Source organism: Aquarana catesbeiana, linkage group LG06 (genome assembly GCF_042186555.1).
Source record: "Aquarana catesbeiana isolate 2022-GZ linkage group LG06, ASM4218655v1, whole genome shotgun sequence".
Lineage (NCBI taxonomy): Eukaryota > Metazoa > Chordata > Amphibia > Anura > Ranidae > Aquarana > Aquarana catesbeiana.
The window spans coordinates 217,252,013-217,272,540 of record NC_133329.1 but is presented as its reverse complement, the minus strand read 5'-3'; the positions used below and the strand labels follow the sequence as shown (position 1 = coordinate 217,272,540).

Here is a 20,528-nt window from a genome sequence, read left to right as displayed (position 1 = left end):
GCTGACTTTGCCAAACCCATACAAACTATATCTACCTCTTTTGTGGTCAGATTTCTGTATGAATTCCCCAAAGCATGTAGTGCAAGGGCCTGTCTGAATACTTTCAAATGCTACTGTTTAAAGTTTTTCTATCCTATTATTATCTTGATAGGTAATTGCAGAATGTTAAAATTGTGCTCCAATTTGGACAGTGTGTATTTATATTTTTGTATTATGACACTTCTTGCCTGTCCAGTGGGCTGCCAATAGTGTAAGTAAGGAGGGGCTGGCCAAAGTGATACACATTATTTAGGCATTCATCTCTCAATGAAGTGGAGAAGGTTACCTGTCCAAAACATCCCCCCCCTAAAATTTTAACAATGGGCCATCAGAGGGGGTGAGGAATCTGATAGGTGGACCTTATACTTTTGTCTTTAAATACTCCCTAAAATAAATGTTATACTGATGTTGGCCAAGAAGTTTGTGTATAATCTGCTTTCAATGTTTATGTGCAAAATGACTAATTTTTTTATTCTTGTTTGACTCCATAGTTTCCTTCCAACCCACAGGAATGGCAGACTGTGGCCTCCCACTTTGCCCAGCAGTGAGACTTTCCTAACTGCAGAGGGGCAATTGATGGGAAACATGTCCACATGGTCCCACCCCCCAACTCAGGGTCATACTATTATTATTACAAGGGGTTCAATAGTATTGTGATGTTGGCGGTGCTGTCGGTTACTTACGAATTCCTGTATGTGGACATGGGGAAGAATGTCCGGATGTCGGATGGTGGAGTCATCGCCCAGACCAAGTTCTACAGGCATCTCCAGAAAGGCAGTTTGGGCTTACCACCTCCAGAAGACAATACGAGAGGACTCACATTCGTCTTCGTTGCGGATGAAGCGTTTGCGCTGGGGGACCATCTTATGTGGCAATTCCCTATGAGGACCCTCACCCCGGACCAGAGGTTTTTTAATTGCCAGCTGGCCAGAGCCAGAAGAGTGGTGGAGAATACGTTTGGAATAATGGCCAGCCGGTTCCACCTATTTCTTACACTGATAACCATGGCGGAATTTAAACTCAATCACATCATCCTGTGTTGCTGTGTTCTCCACAACTTTTTAAGGAGAAATTCTTTGAACTATGCTGCCTCAGTTGGGCCTGAGGCCGGAATTCATATTAATGAACCAACCCTGATGGCGCTTGAAACTGGCCGTCCTGGCTTGCCCCCCCCAGAGTGCCCCCGAGGTCCGTATAAGATACATGGAATACTTTGCGGGTAGGGGGGCCATCAATCTGCCAGACAATGTCTAAAACATTTTTAAAATAAAAATATTTTGGAAATGATTAAATATTTGCTTTGATTTACTGCTTGGCATTCTTTTAGCTGTCTCCTCTGTTATGTTTTATTAATGTTCTAATTTTTTGGCCTTTTTCTTCAACAGTGCAAACGCAATTTCATTGACACATGAGGTGACAATCTCTTCTTCGGCTATTATTATTCTGTTGTGGGTCTGCTACACACACACCTTGTTTTTTTTGTTAATGTATGTAATGCATTACTGACAAAAATATTATTAATTTTCAACACCATGATCGAAATTTGGGGAGTCATGAAAATGGCGTGTGTAAAATTAGAAAGCACTGTTGGGTGTTATTTACTAAAGGCAAATCCACTTTGCACTACAAGTGCACTTGAGACTGCACTGAAACTGCACTTGTAGTGCAAAGTGGATTTGCCTTTAGTAAATAATCCCCATTGTCACTAAAAACAACTACTTTACTACAAAAATGCTTTTGAGCATTGAAAGAAGCCACACATTGGGGTTGATTTACTAAAGGCAAATCCACTTTGCACTACAAGTGCACTTAGAAGTGTACTTGAAAGTGCAATCGCTTTAGATCTGAGGGGGAGATCTGAAATGAGGGGAAACTGTTGATTTTATCATCCAATCATGTACAAGCAAAAATGCTTTTTTTTATTTTCCTTGCATGTCCCCCTCAGATCTATAGCAACTGTACTTTCAAGTGCACTTGCAGTGCACATGTAGTGCAAAGTGGATTTGCCTTTAGTAAATCAACCCCATTGCTGATTATCAATCTTTTCAATCAAAGCACAATCACATGTGCGTTTCTAAAAGGGTTTTTGAACAAACCAACATGTTTGTTGTATAACATTTTTAAAGGTCACATTAAGTAGAAATTGCCTTTTAATCTAAAACAGGCATGTTTAAACCCTTAAAACAATACTCAACTCTGGAACTTACAAAGTTCAACTTTTATAAAGTGAAGGCAATATCAGACATGAGTATGTACCATCTGTGTTTGATAATGCGTTCAGCAGATGGGGTGATGTCACCCCAGTTAAAGCTAAATTTAGAAGATGCACACAAGTTGCCTAATGTCAACATGTGCTAGCTGCCATCATGGGGGATCAATGGACGTGTTTTGTGGGTGCAATCCCTTCCTCTCAGCTACTTTATTATTGAGGAAGCTGTTGCACCCACAAAATGCGTACATTAATCTCCCGTGATGGCAGATAGCACATGTTGACACACTGTGTGCATCTTCTAAATTTGGCTTTTAACATACGTAAAAAAATTTTGTTACAAAAAACAGAATACATTTAGGGATTTCTGGGTGTTTTAGATTCTCCCTAAAACATCAATGATGTTCTTTATTTTGTTTTGAACATCATTGATGTTTTGCTTTATGTTTTCTAAATCTCGATTACACCCCATTATCTCCCCAATGAGGATCTGGGCACTTTCACTGGTGAAATGACATTCCTCTTCCACAACATCCTGATCACCAACAAAAAAACACACCATGTATAATAAATATGCAGGCATTCATCTCTTACCTGAGGCTGTGGTCGCAGACACTCACCTGTTGTGGTGACAATTTCTATGTCTCCCTCCTCCTCCTCTGGTTGGGTTTAGGGGATTTCCCCTTCCTCCTGAGGTGGGGGGTCCGTGGTCTCCTCTGATGAGTGGTGTCCTCCGAGTCTTTTCTCCCCTATGTGAACAAAAATAGGTATACTTAGCACACAGATACTTGATGGCAGAAATAGGAATATGAAACATTGCTTGGAAGTGGGGTACAATTGTCTGTTTTGGCAGAGTTCCAAGCTGAAGAAATTTTTTTGTCCTTTGTAAAGCTTAATACTTACCTGTTTTGTGCAAGCTTCACAGATGGAGACATCCCTATAGTATTCACTGGAGCACCTGTGTGGGCCCCCTAATAAAAAGGGTGTTCTTTTGTCCCACACTAGTGCTCCAGCGTTCAGATAAACAGCTGCTGAGTGTCCTCTCCTTACACAGAATCTAGTTAGCATTTCATTCAAGTTACAAACCCATCTAGACAACAAACTTTTATTAATAGAAGTAGGCCCGAAAAACCGTATTGAACTGCATCTGACCAAAACATCGTATTTTAGTGGCCAAACGAACAATGTTTCCTACGAACGATTAATGTGCCCATGAACATGAAAGTTGCCATTTTAAAATGTACAACAGTAAAGAAAAGCACATGGAGCAGCACAAACGTAATAAAAAGGAAGAATAGGAACACAGGACAACTACTTTTTTGCAGCACTCTCCTGATCCTTCTATACTGATCGTGCTCCCTTAATTTGAGGTCCGACCACCGTTGATTCTTGGATCGTCGTACCCCCAAAATTCTTCTGCAGACTCTTCACAACTTTAGCCATGATCTTGGCCTTTCTGACATTTGGGTTTGGGTAAGGTCCATACTTTCCGTCATAGTCGGCCCTTTTCAATATGTCCACCATCTCCACCATCTCAACAAAGGCCATATTCGAGGCCTTAAATCTTCTCCTCCGTCATCGTGACATTTCTGGCTCCGGGCTTTCTTCCTCCTCCTCGTTGCTGCTATTATCATGCACCTGTTGTCTCTCCGCCATGTGCTCTTCCCCACTGCGCCGAAAGAGAAGGGTTGGGGAATAGACTAGAAAGAACGTCAGGGGCGGGAGGAGTTTCACGCATGCGCAGTGTATATAAAGCGTAACACGAGTGCATCGTACGTATGATCTGTGAGCGGAGGAAGGAGTATCGGAAGCGCCGATCGTGATAACGAAGGTTCAAGTTCAACTTGGGCCTATACTGCTTATAGATTGAGGCCTATGTTAGGACAAGATTAGGAGAGTTTAGCCTGACATTAGGGTTTGTCTTGTGTTGTGTCTTGCAGAGAAAATAGATGGCTTCACTGATCACAACTTCCTCCCCCTGTTCATAGACACTGTCTGTGGCAGGTCAAACACCCGCAGTAATCATAAACAAAAGAGGCAGGCAGCACTGGAGAAACTGCTGGAGTTGGTGAAGCCGGTGGTCCCCACGGCAACCATGCCCTATTTAAAAGCCAAAATTGGTGGCCTGAGCTAGGTATAGCATTGTTCTACAGATTTCTTGGCAAAACATAAATGATGTTTACTAGATGTTATTATTGATCACTAATTGCTGATTTAATAAAGGCGTTTACATATCAATAGATAGTAGTGGGCAAAAATAATTGTGACAAGAATGAAAAATGCTGGGCTCAGAATGACAGTCTTTTTTTATTTATTAACATTCAATTTGCAATAGTCATGAGATGAAAATTGTGTGTGATTGATGAAGAAAAACTAAAACTATGTCCCTTTTTCATACACAGGAAGACCTCAGCCAGGAGGAGGATGTGGAATGTGGCAGTCAGGAGGAGGCGGGGGTTAGTGGTAGCCAGGAGGTGGCCGGGGTAAGTGGCAGCCAGGAAGTGGCAGGGCCCAGTAGGAGCCTCACACAATCACAGGTTCCACCCCTCCGCCTTCCAAACAAAAGACCCAGGAAGGGGAGTAACGTGGATGAGTCAGCACTTAGGCTCATTCTGGAGGCTTCTGCGTCCCTTAGAACCACCCCCAATTGTGAAGAGGCCTCTGCCTCCATGGCTGCCACCAAACTGCAGGACATGCAGGAGGGCCAATGCCTCATGTGTGAGGAAATCATTTATAAAACATTAAATAAGGGGTTGAGGGGTGAAATATCACCCAATACCCACCTGTGTGATTTGCATCATCCTCCTCCTCCTCCTCCTGCCGCAACTCCAACACCACAGACACAGCCTGGAAGGAAGAGTGGAAGGAAGACAAGAAAGTGATGGCCTGGGTTCAGTCTGGTCTGACAAAAGATGCAGGCTCTTGTATGACCACAGCCTGGGGACATACATGTCATCTGCTGCTCTTCATGATCTCTTGGTCTACTGGACCAGATTGTACTCCCTTAAATATATGGACTCCTCAGGCCACCAATTTTGCCTGAAAATAGTTGATGTGTGCCCTGGGGGCCAAAGGCTTTGCCAATTTCTGCTGTTTCTCCAGCGTTGCCTCCCTCTTTATTTGGTTAGGACCCGTTAATAAATGTATTTTTTAGAACTAATACTTGCCTATGTGTGTTTTCCTTCAAAAAGGACAGTTTGTTTGTGAGGAGGCAGGTACATTTCCAAAATACAATGTGAAATTAACAAGGGACACCAACACCAACCAATCTCCTTGAGATTAAAAAAGACAAGATAATAATTGTGTTGTGGTAACTTGACACACAAAACACACCCAAAACTATTCTGGAGATCCCAAAAAAAACCCCAAAAAAACAGGAGATCTGTATTTTAAAAAAATACAACAAATAATACCAAAAAATACATTTAAAAAAATAAAGACATTTTCAGTAGATGTGACAAATCAAATATTATATTCATGAAATCACGAGAAATAATAAAGAAATAAGTTTGTGAGAACTCTGTGTGAATATGGGCAAAACAACTTCATTCTTCTAGCATTATAAAGGAGAAGAGAGTGCGCTGCATTAAACAATTTAAAACATTGCAGAGTGATGAAAGTGCTATATCCATTACGAACGCTAATTTTACCAGACCGAACAGTTCTGTCTCGGAATTTATTCTGAGCTTGCGTGACACTTTGTGCGTCGGAATTGGCCACACGCGGTCGGAATTTACGTGAACGGATTTTATTGTTGGAAAATTTTATAGCCTGCACTCAAACTTTGTGTGTCGGAAATTCCGATGTAAAAAGTTCTATGGAGCCCACACACGGTTGGAATTTCTGACAACAAGCTCTGATCGCACATATTCCGTCAGAAAGTCTGACCGTGTGTACAGGGCATTAGTCATATTTTTGCATATTTTTGATTATTAGCTTGTCAGAATGTTTATACTGAAATAATAAAATAGTATTGTAATCATGAAAATATGCAAATCTTTAATTTGGGAGATTTACAATTTTCTACCAATACCAACAAAAAATTCAAGTTCGTTTATCCGTGCTATTTTGAAGACAAGTGATACAAATGATGTTGCTTAAAAATATATATTTATTAACTAAAAATACAGTGCAAAATAATATCAGGTATATTTCGTGATAAAACAAATAAATGGATATACTTCTACATATCAAAGATAAATGATGGTTCAGATAATATTCACAGTTCTCTTATTCAATTTCTTATAACAAAATACCACATTTCAATACTTAAATGATACTTGTACATTTTAAACCTGGTAACTTGTGAATAGCCTTCCGTGACTTCACGGACTTGTGTAAACAAATATTGTTTACCTTAATACTATGATGTGATCTCTTCTCAAAACCAACAGACCTTCTTATTACACTCTTAAATGCACAAACAAAATTGTTATATTGTGCACAGCTTGATAATTTAATCAAAGCTTATATTTTAGATTTAGAATGAATCAATGGTTTAACACATACTATAACCAATCCAATTCTAAAACTTTGAAGTCAGTATTGTGAGATATAACAATATATATCTCTTGGTTTAGAAGCAAAACAAATTCATACTGCAGTTAGAATTCACTTCACTCCAAAGCAGAACTAACAATGGATTGGGTTAGTCAAGAATATGCTCAACCAAACTTCAATTACCTAAAAAGGTATACATTGGAAACATTAATACTTTACCAGGTCTTTAAGAATTCTGTCAGTTTGAGAAGCAAGTCCCAAAAGAGACTTCTTTCCACCTTAGAGATAGACCTGTCCAGTCATCCTCAGAGCTCCTCCAGATCTTCCCATAGCTCTCTTCCCATAGCTCTCCCCCATAGCTCTCCTCTTTGCTATCTGTCTCTCCTTTTTATCTCACCCCAAAAGTGGGTGTAGGTCTCATTACTATGTAATGGATGATGTCATATGACGATGGAGTTACCTATGTTACCTTGACAACCAAGACCAACGCCATTTTGAATAATTACCAATTTCAGCCTCTTAGGGGCGATGTTGGATCAGAAATTACTTTAAATGTGATTGACATGACCTTCTGACCTTGGCTTAGCAAAACACCACTAATTGTCTAATGGTTGACAATCAAGTGTCAATATCCCCAGCCATCCTGGCGCTTCTTAAAATATATGTGTATGAGAAAATATACCCCACACAATTAACTGGGGCTGTAAATGCCATGAAAGTGAAGTCAGGATTCTTACGATAAGCCTACCAGTTATTTACGAATGGTTTCCTAAATAAGATACCATAATTGCACTCTATTGATAATATATATATATATATATATATATATATATGTATATATGTATATATATATATATATATATATATATATATATATATATATATATATATATATATATAAAGAAAGAAAACGAGTTTATATAATGTTACCTAATACAGATACATTGTAAAGATGTATAAAAGAAACATTATTATTTAAAATATATCATTTGTGGATAAGCCCTTTTTGTTACGTGGTTTGTTCTTAAAAATACTATTTAGTTTTGCAGGCTGTGTAAGTTTGTACCAACTTCCCTTATCTATAAGTGTCAAAGACAAAAGATATATAACCTGGGATACTGGTACTTTTACACAGTCTCAAGACATAAAGCAACTTTTGCAACAATGCCTATTCATGGGCTATGAACTCTGATTCAACTTTAGAGCCAAAATGGCTCCTCTCATGTTCATTAGAAAAATATACAATATAAAGGCCTATATATATATGAATATAAATTCTTTTAACCCCAAATGTTCTGACAAATCCCCCCCACGTTTCTTAGAATTCCGGCGAACAGCCTTGGACATCCTAAGAAAACGGGTCTACAGAAATATCATAGTTGTTTAAAGATATGGCCATATTATTATTTTTCGTCATACTTGAAGGACGTTTCTTTCTTCATCCATATGATAAAGAATGTTCTTGTATGACTTGGATTTTCCTTGATGAGTTCAAGTCTTTATGGAAACAAAATGAACCATTGCAGTGGTGGTGTAACCCCCCTTGTCAAATGTAATAAAAACAAAGCTGATAAACCAGAAATTGAAGAAACTCTTCAGTGAATCCACTGTTGTATTGCTACAAGCTGAAAATGGGATATATTATCCCTCCTTTCAATGGATATTCTGGGATTCAAGCACACAAGGGACTTCTGCAACAAATCTTTCTTTCCGGCAATACGAATCCTGGAGCATCTTGCTTCACGACTCCTGATGAAGAATTTAGTTTGGTGACAGGTTCCATCCGGAACTGGGCATCACGGATTAACATCATGCAACCGATCGCTGTGTCTTTTGGTAGTCAACTTCGTCTTTACCAATCAACGATCTGATCTGGATGGTGGTTTGGTGACAGGTTCCCTCCGAAACTGGACACCAAGGATTAACATCATCCATACGATCGCTGTGTCGTTTGGCAGTTCACTTCACCTTTACCACTCAACGATCTGGTCTGGACTGTCAATCTTTTTCTATTTAAGTAAATAGACAGTATGAATACATATTCTTATTAATTAATATATTGACTTTTTCTATCTATGCTATATATATGATATAGCAATTGGTTAATTATATTTTATTTTAACTAAAATCATCAATGATCTAATGATGATATTCTGCCATGATTGGCAGGATCAACATTAATGCTGAAGTATAAGATTTGAAGATCTGTAAGTTAGGAGAGAATTATCACAATGTCATATTATTACATTTACATTCTCTTGATCCTTTAAGTCTCTTCTTATACATTACCTTCCAGCATACTTAGTTGGAACCTAGGATGACAAGCATACAATTGAATACTTTATACCATACCCAAACATATCCTCAATTCAACTGATCTTGGCAGATACTTTTGACTCCACTACAGCCTCCATTTTCTTCTTGTGGGAGACTTAGGCTGCAAACCTTAAATCTCAGGAGATGAACCTTGGAGCGACACCATTGGTCTTTCTGAAATGAAATTTTAAACACCCGCTTCTCTCAACTGGTTAAGAACATATCTAATCTCTGGTATATGCTTTTCAAACATTATGCTATTCAACAAAAATATCATCCACATATGTTAGACTTTCTCTTTCAGGTACATCAGGCAATGGCCTTATGTAAAATAACAAACAAAAACAAAATCAAATTTAAAACCAAAATTGATATAACCAATTAACATTCTGTTCCAGTTGTACTATTTCTTACCACATTTAAATGCCAGCTTTTATGGGTCTTCAGGACTTACCTGAATGTCCACCATCATTAAGCATAATTTAGTGTAGTGAAGTACTTAGCGCCTTGTATTTCTTATATCAAGCATTGGTCAATATATGGTACAGCTAGCTGTACATATATACTCGTTTATTTAGCTGTTTCAGACCAGCATATAAACGCAATGACCATTTGGTTTAAGAATATCAAGTATAGGATTATCATAAGAACTATGCACTGATCTTACAACGCTCCTCTCCTTGAAATTCCTAATGATTTCCACTAGCGAAACATAGCAAGCTAGGGAAAGACAGCAATGTTTGATTGAAAACATTAGGTGCATTAACACTTGGATCAGACTGAGTCCTGGCAATGCTTATGTCTATTATACCACATCACAGGAATCTTTTTGCAAACATATTTTTGATCTCCATGAAAAGCTATTTTTATCATGGGTGTGGGATCTATTAAAATCCTTTTTATATACATCCTGTCTGCGAAACATTTTAATGCAGCAGGGTTCCTAAAATTTTGGCCTATTCATACCAGGCCATGTAATAATTAAAACATAAAAAAAAAAAAAAAATGTACTAGTACCTGTATCACTAATGACCTTATGTGGTACTAATATGTTTACTGCATGTGGCAGTAACTAAGATTATTTAAGGGCCTTCTTTTTTTCTGGACCACAGTGTGGAATTTACCAGATTCATGTGTATAGCAAAGCGATGTCATATATCGTTGCCAATGTACACATGATTTTTTGGGTCATTGATTACCATGAGTAAATGATTGGCTATTTTCCCCTCCATAGACATGGATAAGATGCATTTAGCAATTTTATTATGACTATTAGAGTCATTATCCAGATCATGGACAATTATCCTGAGGGGTTGAATACCTAAATATTTATTTTAGGATTGGCCAACTATTTTGATAATTTTCTACTAACGTGATTATATTCCTGGCATAAATATGAACCTTATTAACATTCCCCAGGTCACTAACCTGTTAGGGAAAAATACACCTTACCATACCATCCCAGTAGGAATTGAGTATAATTACTAAGCTCATTAGAGTCAGTATATACTGTATGGATGTGAGCATTTGAGAACATCACCTTCCAAGCAAACCTCTCAACTATTTTCCAGGGGACATACATCTGGTATGATCCTCCTGTCTGACCCTTCTAGGGAGTTGGAATTACCTGTACAAAAGGTGCCATCTAGAATTTAATTATTCCTGCGATGGATCTCACTTATATTCCAGTTTTTCCTTATCACAGGGCATTTGCGCCGATTGTGAGAGGACTGGGAAGGTTCCTATTTATGGCCTTGTCACTTAAGACAATATAACATTTTAATAAAATCACAATAGGATTTAATCTTTTTAAAAAGATCGATATCAATACATAATCGATCGTAGGGCATATTAACTATAAATACGGGAATGTAAATTACTTCATTCCCTTTAATGTAAATTACTTCATTCCCTTTAAGTTGAAGTTCAACTGGGCTTTTTATTTTTAGGATTTCAGGGCAGTGCTGAAAATATTTACAAATTCAGCTTTAAAGATAATTTTAGCTGATATTATTTTTCAGAAAATAATTCTTGGATTTATTATAAATGTTTCTGAAACAAAATAATTACTTGGATATTTATCCAATAACTTCTTATTAGGGTATCCTGTTTTTATGAAATACCTGTAAGAAAAAGGATATATATACAAAAAAAAAAATATACATGGAATGATATAACGGTGGGTTTCACTTTCGTCCTGCTGTGTAACTTACTCCTTTAGTCATGGAGGAGTTTTGCCCCCACCTTTTTTTTTTTTTTTTACACAGGCACATTCCAAAAGACTGTCAGTTTTCTCTTTACAGCAAAGTTTTAGCTGCAAGATAAAATCACTCCCCCCCCCCCCCCTTTGCAAAAGAGGGGGTGAAACTCCTTTTTGAAAGAGAGAGAGGAAAAAATATATTTAAACATGCTTTGCTCATGTTTTTTTTTCTTATTGGTCAATTACAGACCTTTAAATATTTTAACACCTCAGCTAGCTGTTCACTTTTTTTTTTTTTTTTTTAAACAGAGTTCTAAAACTGGGTGTAACTTTCCTCTGATTGGGAGGACTGTAGTTTAAAAACTCCAGCATAATTACTTTTTTGAGTTTCAAATATTATCTGAGCAGGCTTTTTAAATTAATCTTGAGGCTTCCTACTGTTCTGTAGAACAGTAAAAATGATGGTGCTTTCTATTAGCCAACCCAAACCATTTTTGGGATAGTAATCCCATTCCACAACAACTTTAATTTTATTTGACAAAGCCTCATAAAACAGTTGGAAAAATTCATGGCTCTCAAAATCTGGGTTTTCCCCAGCCAAGCTGAAGGCCTTCTTGAGAACTTTTAAAAGTTCTCTGGTACTTTGATTGGGCTTACATTTCAAAGTACCCATGGTCCTTCTTGCAGCAATAGCTGACTTACAGGGACCAAGTTCTGTCTTCAGTTCACATACTTCTCTGATAGAAGACATCACCTGATTTTTTGCAAACTCTCCGGTTTTTCGGTGATGGAGACCAATTTCATTCTCTGCATCAGTAGGACCGGCTAGTATAAAAATAACTTTAGTGTCTGTCATTTTTCAATATTGCAACTAACAATGGCAATATTATAAAAAAATAATAATTTTTTATATATTTTTTTTTTTTTTAAATGACAATAAAATATATATAATTTTGCACAAATATATCACTTGTTTCAAACGTTAACAAATCTCGCTGGGGCCTCCAATTATGTCAGAATGTTTATACTGAAATAATAAAATAGTATTGTAATCATGAAAATATGCAAATCTTTAATTTGGGAGATTTACAATTTTCTACCAATACCAACAAAAAATTCAAGTTCGTTTATCCGTGCTATTTTGAAGACAAGTGATACAAATGATGTTGCTTAAAAATATATATTTATTAACTAAAAATACAGTGCAAAATAATATCAGGTATATTTCGTGATAAAACAAATAAATGGATATACTTCTACATATCAAAGATAAATGATGGTTCAGATAATATTCACAGTTCTCTTATTCAATTTCTTATAACAAAATACCACATTTCAATACTTAAATGATACTTGTACATTTTAAACCTGGTAACTTGTGAATAGCCTTCCGTGACTTCACGGACTTGTGTAAACAAATATTGTTTACCTTAATACTATGATGTGATCTCTTCTCAAAACCAACAGACCTTCTTATTACACTCTTAAATGCACAAACAAAATTGTTATATTGTGCACAGCTTGATAATTTAATCAAAGCTTATATTTTAGATTTAGACTGAATCAATGGTTTAACACATACTATAACCAATCCAATTCTAAAACTTTGAAGTCAGTATTGTGAGATATAACAATATATATCTCTTGGTTTAGAAGCAAAACAAATTCATACTGCAGTTAGAATTCACTTCACTCCAAAGCAGAACTAACAATGGATTGGGTTAGTCAAGAATATGCTCAACCAAACTTCAATTACCTAAAAAGGTATACATTGGAAACATTAATACTTTACCAGGTCTTTAAGAATTCTGTCAGTTTGAGAAGCAAGTCCCAAAAGAGACTTCTTTCCACCTTAGAGATAGACCTGTCCAGTCATCCTCAGAGCTCCTCCAGATCTTCCCATAGCTCTCTTCCCATAGCTCTCCCCCATAGCTCTCCTCTTTGCTATCTGTCTCTCCTTTTTATCTCACCCCAAAAGTGGGTGTAGGTCTCATTACTATGTAATGGATGATGTCATATGACGATGGAGTTACCTATGTTACCTTGACAACCAAGACCAACGCCATTTTGAATAATTACCAATTTCAGCCTCTTAGGGGCGATGTTGGATCAGAAATTACTTTAAATGTGATTGACATGACCTTCTGACCTTGGCTTAGTAAAACACCACTAATTGTCTAATGGTTGACAATCAAGTGTCAATATCCCCAGCCATCCTGGCGCTTCTTAAAATATATGTGTATGAGAAAATATACCCCACACAATTAACTGGGGCTGTAAATGCCATGAAAGTGAAGTCAGGATTCTTACGATAAGCCTACCAGTTATTTACGAATGGTTTCCTAAATAAGATACCATAATTGCACTCTATTGATAATATATATATATATATATATATATATATATATATATATATATAAAGAAAGAAAACGAGTTTATATAATGTTACCTAATACAGATACATTGTAAAGATGTATAAAAGAAACATTATTATTTAAAATATATCATTTGTGGATAAGCCCTTTTTGTTACGTGGTTTGTTTTTTTAAAAATACTATTTAGTTTTGCAGGCTGTGTAAGTTTGTACCAACTTCCCTTATCTATAAGTGTCAAAGACAAAAGATATATAACCTGGGATACTGGTACTTTTACACAGTCTCAAGACATAAAGCAACTTTTGCAACAATGCCTATTCATGGGCTATGAACTCTGATTCAACTTTAGAGCCAAAATGGCTCCTCTCATGTTCATTAGAAAAATATACAATATAAAGGCCTATATATATATGAATATAAATTCTTTTAACCCCAAATGTTCTGACAAGCTTGTGTTTTGATAACTCAGTGCTTACATTTTTATTTATAGTTACACACATTGCTTCTTAGGTTGTTTATGGTGCTTTTTTTCACAGCTGGAATATAGTTATTTATGTTGGATATTATTAATTGATTATTTAACTAATGTGAAAGCAGAACTTTTTTGTTTTGGGGTTTGCACTAATAATTAGCTATTACATGTCACATCAAATGTTGGTATATATGATTTAAACACTTATGATTATCACCATAGGAGCACACTAGCCTCTGGGTAGTGCACCATTGTTATAACACTGAGGGATTGAGATAGCCCTCTCCAGCCTAGGGTAGCGCCGTTTACCCCATTTACTTTACCAATTGATCCTAGCCCCTTATGGGAGTCTATTAAGGGAGGCTGCAACCCTTTGATCCTAAGCGTGGAGCTTCTCCCACAATTTTATACAATAAATTTGCACTACTAACTGGGAACACTTGAACCATATGCAGGGATCTGTGGTGAAGCCCAGCGCCAAGGACAGCAATGCGATTATTATATTTATTTATATTGAAGCTTTGTAGCTGAGATAAACTATAGACCAAAAAGAGGACTTAAAGTTGGATTGCTATTCAAAAAAATGTATCTGCTAGTTTAACAATTAGAGCTTGGCTGGACACTCCCTGGTTCGGTTTGCGCCACAACTCGTGAACATCGCAAAAGTTCGGACCCGAACGCCATTGTAGTCCATGGGACCCAAATTAGAAAAATCAAAAATCCCCATTTTAAAGGCTTATATGCAAGTTATTGGCCATAAAAAGAGTATGGGGGCCCGAGTACTGTCCTGGCAGACGTGCAGCAATGCAAAAAAAATTTTAAAAAATATTGGTTTTCAAGGAGCAGTGATATAAATGGTGCTTAAAGTGAAACAATAAAAATTAGTATATAGAAGGTGCAGCGCTAAATCAAACAAGCAATGAATAAACATATATAAATAAAATGATATTGAAAAACTGGCACAAAATGGAGTGCACTGCATACAGATAAAATAATGAATACTCTATAACAGTATCCGCAGAGCGTATATGCAATAAACTCATTAAAGTTCCAAAAAGCAACAACAAAAGTCCATTGAATCATCCAGTGAAATTCAACCAATTAAGTGTGATGAAACAGCATGCCGGTATAAGTGACTGATCAATGTGCCCTCCACCATTAATAAGAGTGGCCTCTCACCTGGCAACCAGGACCCTTTAATTACAGAGGGTCAAATAGGCAATCTCATATGGGTCATATAAGGATGTAGCACAGCAGATCAGCATACAAGACTTCCGTCAAATGGCAGGGTGTTGAAGATCAGGATACTCTTGTGATAAGTGATGGCATATGGAACAAAAAGGGAACAGAATAGTGCTCTCCGTATGGTGTAGTTTATTGAATAGATTAAAATATTTCACTTACAAGTGCAGCACTTCTCCAGTGCAAGTTTTAAAGCAAGACACGATAGTGTATACACACAGCTGATGGGGATGCGCGATGGCCACGGGTGACATCACAACGTATCCTCGTTCTGGACGCGTTGCGTCCCAATGGGCAGGGGCTTCTTCAGCAGATAGAGATACAACATGGGCACCCACGCTTTATGCAAGGTGAGTAACCATAGCGATGGTAAACAAACCTTAGACGGCGCACACCAGAACAGGAAATCTATTCCGGAAGTGTCCCCTTACAAAGTAAACTGGACAAACGGAAGCAAGTCTGTGTGCACCGACATTACAAATATAAATGTATTGAGATAAAATTACCAATAATGTGTTAATGGGATGCATCATTCCTCAGGAACATATGCAATATAGAAAAATATATATAAAATAATAAAATAATCCCCATAATGTATAAAAATATACACAATCGTGTCTTGCTTTGATACTTGCGTTGGAGAAGTGCTGCACTTGTAAGTGAAATATTTTAATCTATTCAATAAACTACACCACATGGAGAGCACTATTCTGTTCCCTTTTTGTTCCATATGCCATCACTTATCTCGAGAGTATCCTGATCTTCAACACCCTGCCATTTGACGGAAGTCTTGTATGCTGATCTGCTGTGCTACATCCTTATATGACCCATATGGGATTGCCTATTTGACCCTCTGTAATTAAAGGGTCCTGGTTGCCAGGTGAGAGGCCACTCTTATTAATGGTGGAGGGCACATCGATCAGTCACTTATACCAGCATGCTGTTTCATCACACTTAATTGGTTGAATTTCACTGGATGATTCAATGGACTTTTGTTGTTGCTTTTTGGAACTTTAATGAGTTTATTGCATATACGCTCTGCGGATACTGTTATAGAGTATTCATTATTTTATCTGTATGCAGTTGCACTGCATTTTGTGCCAGTTTTCCAATATCATTTTATTTATATATGTTTATTCATTGCTTGTTTGATTTAGCGCTGCACCTTCTATATACTTATTCATTTCAGGGATTTGATTGTTTGACCCTGGTGTTCAGCTGCTCACTATTTTATATACATATTTGTGCTGATTTATATATTTTTTGTAGTTTTATTGCACAATCATCATTAATCTAGCTGCGTTATGGAGGTTTTCAGTTACTTTGAAAAACGGGATATTAAGATTAATGAAGTGTTCTCTTGGAACTCCTCATTCAAACCCACTAATGATTTACCTCAATCTTTTTGGAAATTAGGTTACATCTATGAAAAAAAGATTAAAACTTGGTGGGATATCACATCGTTTGAACAATATCTTACTGCTAGACTCATTCCTAGACGTCTTAGGTGGGATTTACCCCCCAATGATGGACTTACTGATGTACAGTCCATGTCAGAGTGGAGTGATTTCTTTATTAAAAGAGGTTTTGAATTACTTGAGTTTCTTCTGATCCGCAAGAAAAAGAGAATGGCCACTCTTGACTCTCAAATTAAGGATATTACCAAGAATTTGGAATCCTTAAAAGACAGTGAAGAGTTTATTAGACTGTCAGGTGAACTTAAAAATAAGCTTGCCAAATGGGATCTGGAAACACAGAATAAAAAGAAGAAAAAATTCATTAGGGATTTTGATGATTTCAATGGAGGGGTCATTTTTAAGTGGCAAAGTACTCCCGTCCCAGAGGACACTGTTTCAACCACTCTGGCTGCCCAGTGTAATGTAGGAGTAGTCCACATTGATACCCCCAGAACCAATCCTGTTCATGAATATGACCATTCCCGCTGTAATGCACCCTTGTCCTATCATGATAATAATATTTATAGGAAAACCAACAACAAGTGGGGAAAAAACACTAGAGGGAATGGTAGAGGTGGAGGCTCTAGGTCACACACTCAAGAGGGGGATTATCCCCGTGGTACTTATTACCATAATTCGCCATACCATCGGAGGGGGCATCAACCTCATCAAGAAAGAAGGGATAATTTTGAAAGAGGTAGTCTATATCCTTCTCATGATAGACCCATTTCTACACATAATCGCAAAAACACCAACAGCAATAACCCAGCGCCAATGAGTAGCCACCTGGAGAACTTGATCAAGGCGTGGAGTATATAACATATATTGTTATCATACCATGTCATATAGTATTCTATGTGCATTTAGCATGACTAGACATAGAGGGGGAATAGTGCAGCTGGACCAACCGTAGCTGGTAGATACAGATCAAGATAAAAAAACAAAAACTGTCCAGCGCTCTGGAATTCACATAAATAAAATAAATAAAATGAAATAAAATAAAATCTGGCAGTCCAAAAATAATGATAAAAAAGAACAGTTTATTGAGTCCAATAATAATATAATAAAAATGATAATTCATAAATTGTAAAAACAAGCTTTGAACAAATAAAATTGAACCCACAGTAACACAGAACTATATTGCACTGAATGAAGACATCTTAGTGTGTACTTAGGGTAAAAATATATGTGTATAAGACAGTTGGCCCTTGAGTAGCAGAAAGCCCACACAAGAAACCCATCCAGGTGTATTGTAGCAGCCAAAGTCAAAATAGAAAAAAGTTGATGAAACAAAAAAAGGGGGGCACCTCGCCCAAGGAATCAAGGGGACTAACAGAAACCCCGCTGGCTGTGTGATCTGAGATCATGGAGGACAACTCACCGGCTCCAGTGAGCAGAGGATGTGGCGTGGAAGGAGCCGACGCTCCGGCGGAAGGAGAGCAGCGTTGTGTGATCCAAAGTCGGGAGGGACAGCTCGCTGGCTCAAACAGGCAGGGGATGTGGCGTGGAGGGAGCCGGAGCTCCACCGAAGGGAGAACAACCTCACCAAGGCTCCGCCGCGGGGGCCAGTGACGTCAGCACGGGAGAGCCGCCGGAGTGTCAGCTGGTAAACGAGAGCTGCTGGCTCCCGGCTGTGTCTCCTGGATGTGTCTCCTCAGGGATGGATTCAACCCCAAAGGTGGATGGTGTCACTTGAGGGAATCCAGGGATGAACTGGGGAGGAGGATGGGATGTGAATGGCTCCAGCCACGCTGATGGAACACCTCATGTGCCAGATCAAACTGTGACCCATCAAAAAGAGAGTACTGCAGGGATGAATGGTGTCACCCAGGGGGTCCAGTGGAGAAATGGACAAGCGAAAAGGGAATTGATGGGACTGGCAATAGCCAATGTAGAGCTCGCAGATGGAGATGAATGAATGGATGGATGGGTGGGTGAATGGGTTGATGATCACCGTGCTCTAGTTCTGGATGGGACCACTGTCATAGGGTTGCCTTGACGACGCGTTTCGCGCATGAGCGCTTTATCATAGTCAAGGGGTGAGGCAACTCGCACAGTTTAAATATACTGGTATAGTTTAGAGGGAGGGAGCAATGGGAGGGAAAAAAAAAAAAGGGGAGGGGCACAAAAACAATTAATTAACCCATTTGTGGGAAGAAGGGGGAAGATGATATCTCTCATGTTGGCTCCCTGTTGCTCAACGACCCACAATGGAAAGTCCAATACAATAAAATTCATTAAAATAGAACATACAATAATGGTACATAAATGATAAAAACACATACTTAGAATTGCAATTAGAAATAATGCTCTAAAAACATCTCTTTCTAAAGGCTTTATTTTACTGAATTATTAAGAAAAAGAATCACCCAGCATGAGCAAAAATTCTACACAAAGCTACAAGTCTCTAGTTCCTCATTCAACCCCTTGGGGGCAAGCGAGTCGAACATATAAATCCAGAAAACTTCTCGCTTGCATAACAAGGAAAATCTCTCATTATTGGTTAGTGTACCCTTGGGGATAGTTTCAATCACAAAGACCTCTAACTGTCTAATGTCTTTGCTATGGAAACGTAAAAAGTGTTGAGGGACACTATGTTCATCACTTCCTTTAGAAATCAGGCTACGGTGGTCACCCACTCTTGCCTGTAGTGCCCGAATGGTCCGACCAACGTAGGGGAGCCCACAAGGGCACCGTAGTACGTAGATAACGAAGTCTGTGGAACACGTGATGAATTGCCTAATCTCGTATTTTTTGCCTGTGTTGGTTGTAATGAACTTAGTGCCATGGGCAATGAATTGGCACGTCAGACAGCTCCTCTTCTTACACTGGAATATACCCTTTCTATCATGGAAGTATGATCTAATATCAAGGGGGGATTTGAATGATTTGTTTCCTATCTTACTAGGTGCCAATAAATTTTTCACGGTACGGGCTTTACGAAACGTCACTTGTGGGACCTCTGGTAATACCGAAGCTAGACGCTGGTCCAGTTGTAGGATACCAAAATGTTTTTTGACAATTCTAGATATAGATTTAAACCTGTCATTGAACGTAGAGATAAATCTCACTGTCTGGTTGGATCCTGATTCCACTTTTGGAATCTTGTCCATGGGGGGAGGATTCATGTGAGACAAGAAGGCATCATTGATGAGGTCACATGGGTAACCCTTCTCTTGGAATTTCTTTACCATCAAGGCCCCTTGTTCAACATAATCCTCTACCCTGGAACAATTACGTCTCAATCTGTTAAATTGGCCATTTGGGATGTTACATTTCCATGATGGATGATGACAGATTCCAAAGTGGAGGTAGGAATTACCACTAGTTGGCTTAACATGATTTTTTGTGAAAATCCTATGTTGGTCATGAGCCAATACCAAATCCAAGAACACAAGTTCATGGGGGTCTATTATGTGAGTGAATGACAGACCAAGTGAATTGGAATTGCAATGGGCCACAAACGAGGAAAACAGCTCCGGGCCACCACTCCATATGAGCACAATGTCATCAATGTACCGTCCGAAAAAGACAATGTGTTCGGCAAACGGGTTGTTGGCCCAGATGCTGTGTTCCTCCCAATAGCCCATGGTAAGATTGGCATACACCGGAGCGAAGTTGGCTCCCATAGCGGTTCCCATGCACTGTAAATAAAACTGGTCACCAAAAGTAAAATAATTACGTTTAAGGCAGAATTCCGTGGCTTGAACCAGAAATT

General features: G+C 38.2%; 1 long non-coding RNA gene across 1 annotated transcript in view; it reads right to left on the bottom strand.

The window, feature by feature from the left end:
* Positions 1–6,317: 6,317 nt before the first annotated feature.
* LOC141147712 (uncharacterized) overlaps positions 6,318–20,528 on the bottom strand; it is a 223,020-nt gene continuing 208,809 nt past the window's right edge. Inside the window, exon 3 of the long non-coding RNA XR_012245115.1 lies at positions 6,318–8,757. This is a non-coding gene — a long non-coding RNA (uncharacterized lncRNA). The remainder of the gene's footprint in view (positions 8,758–20,528) is intronic.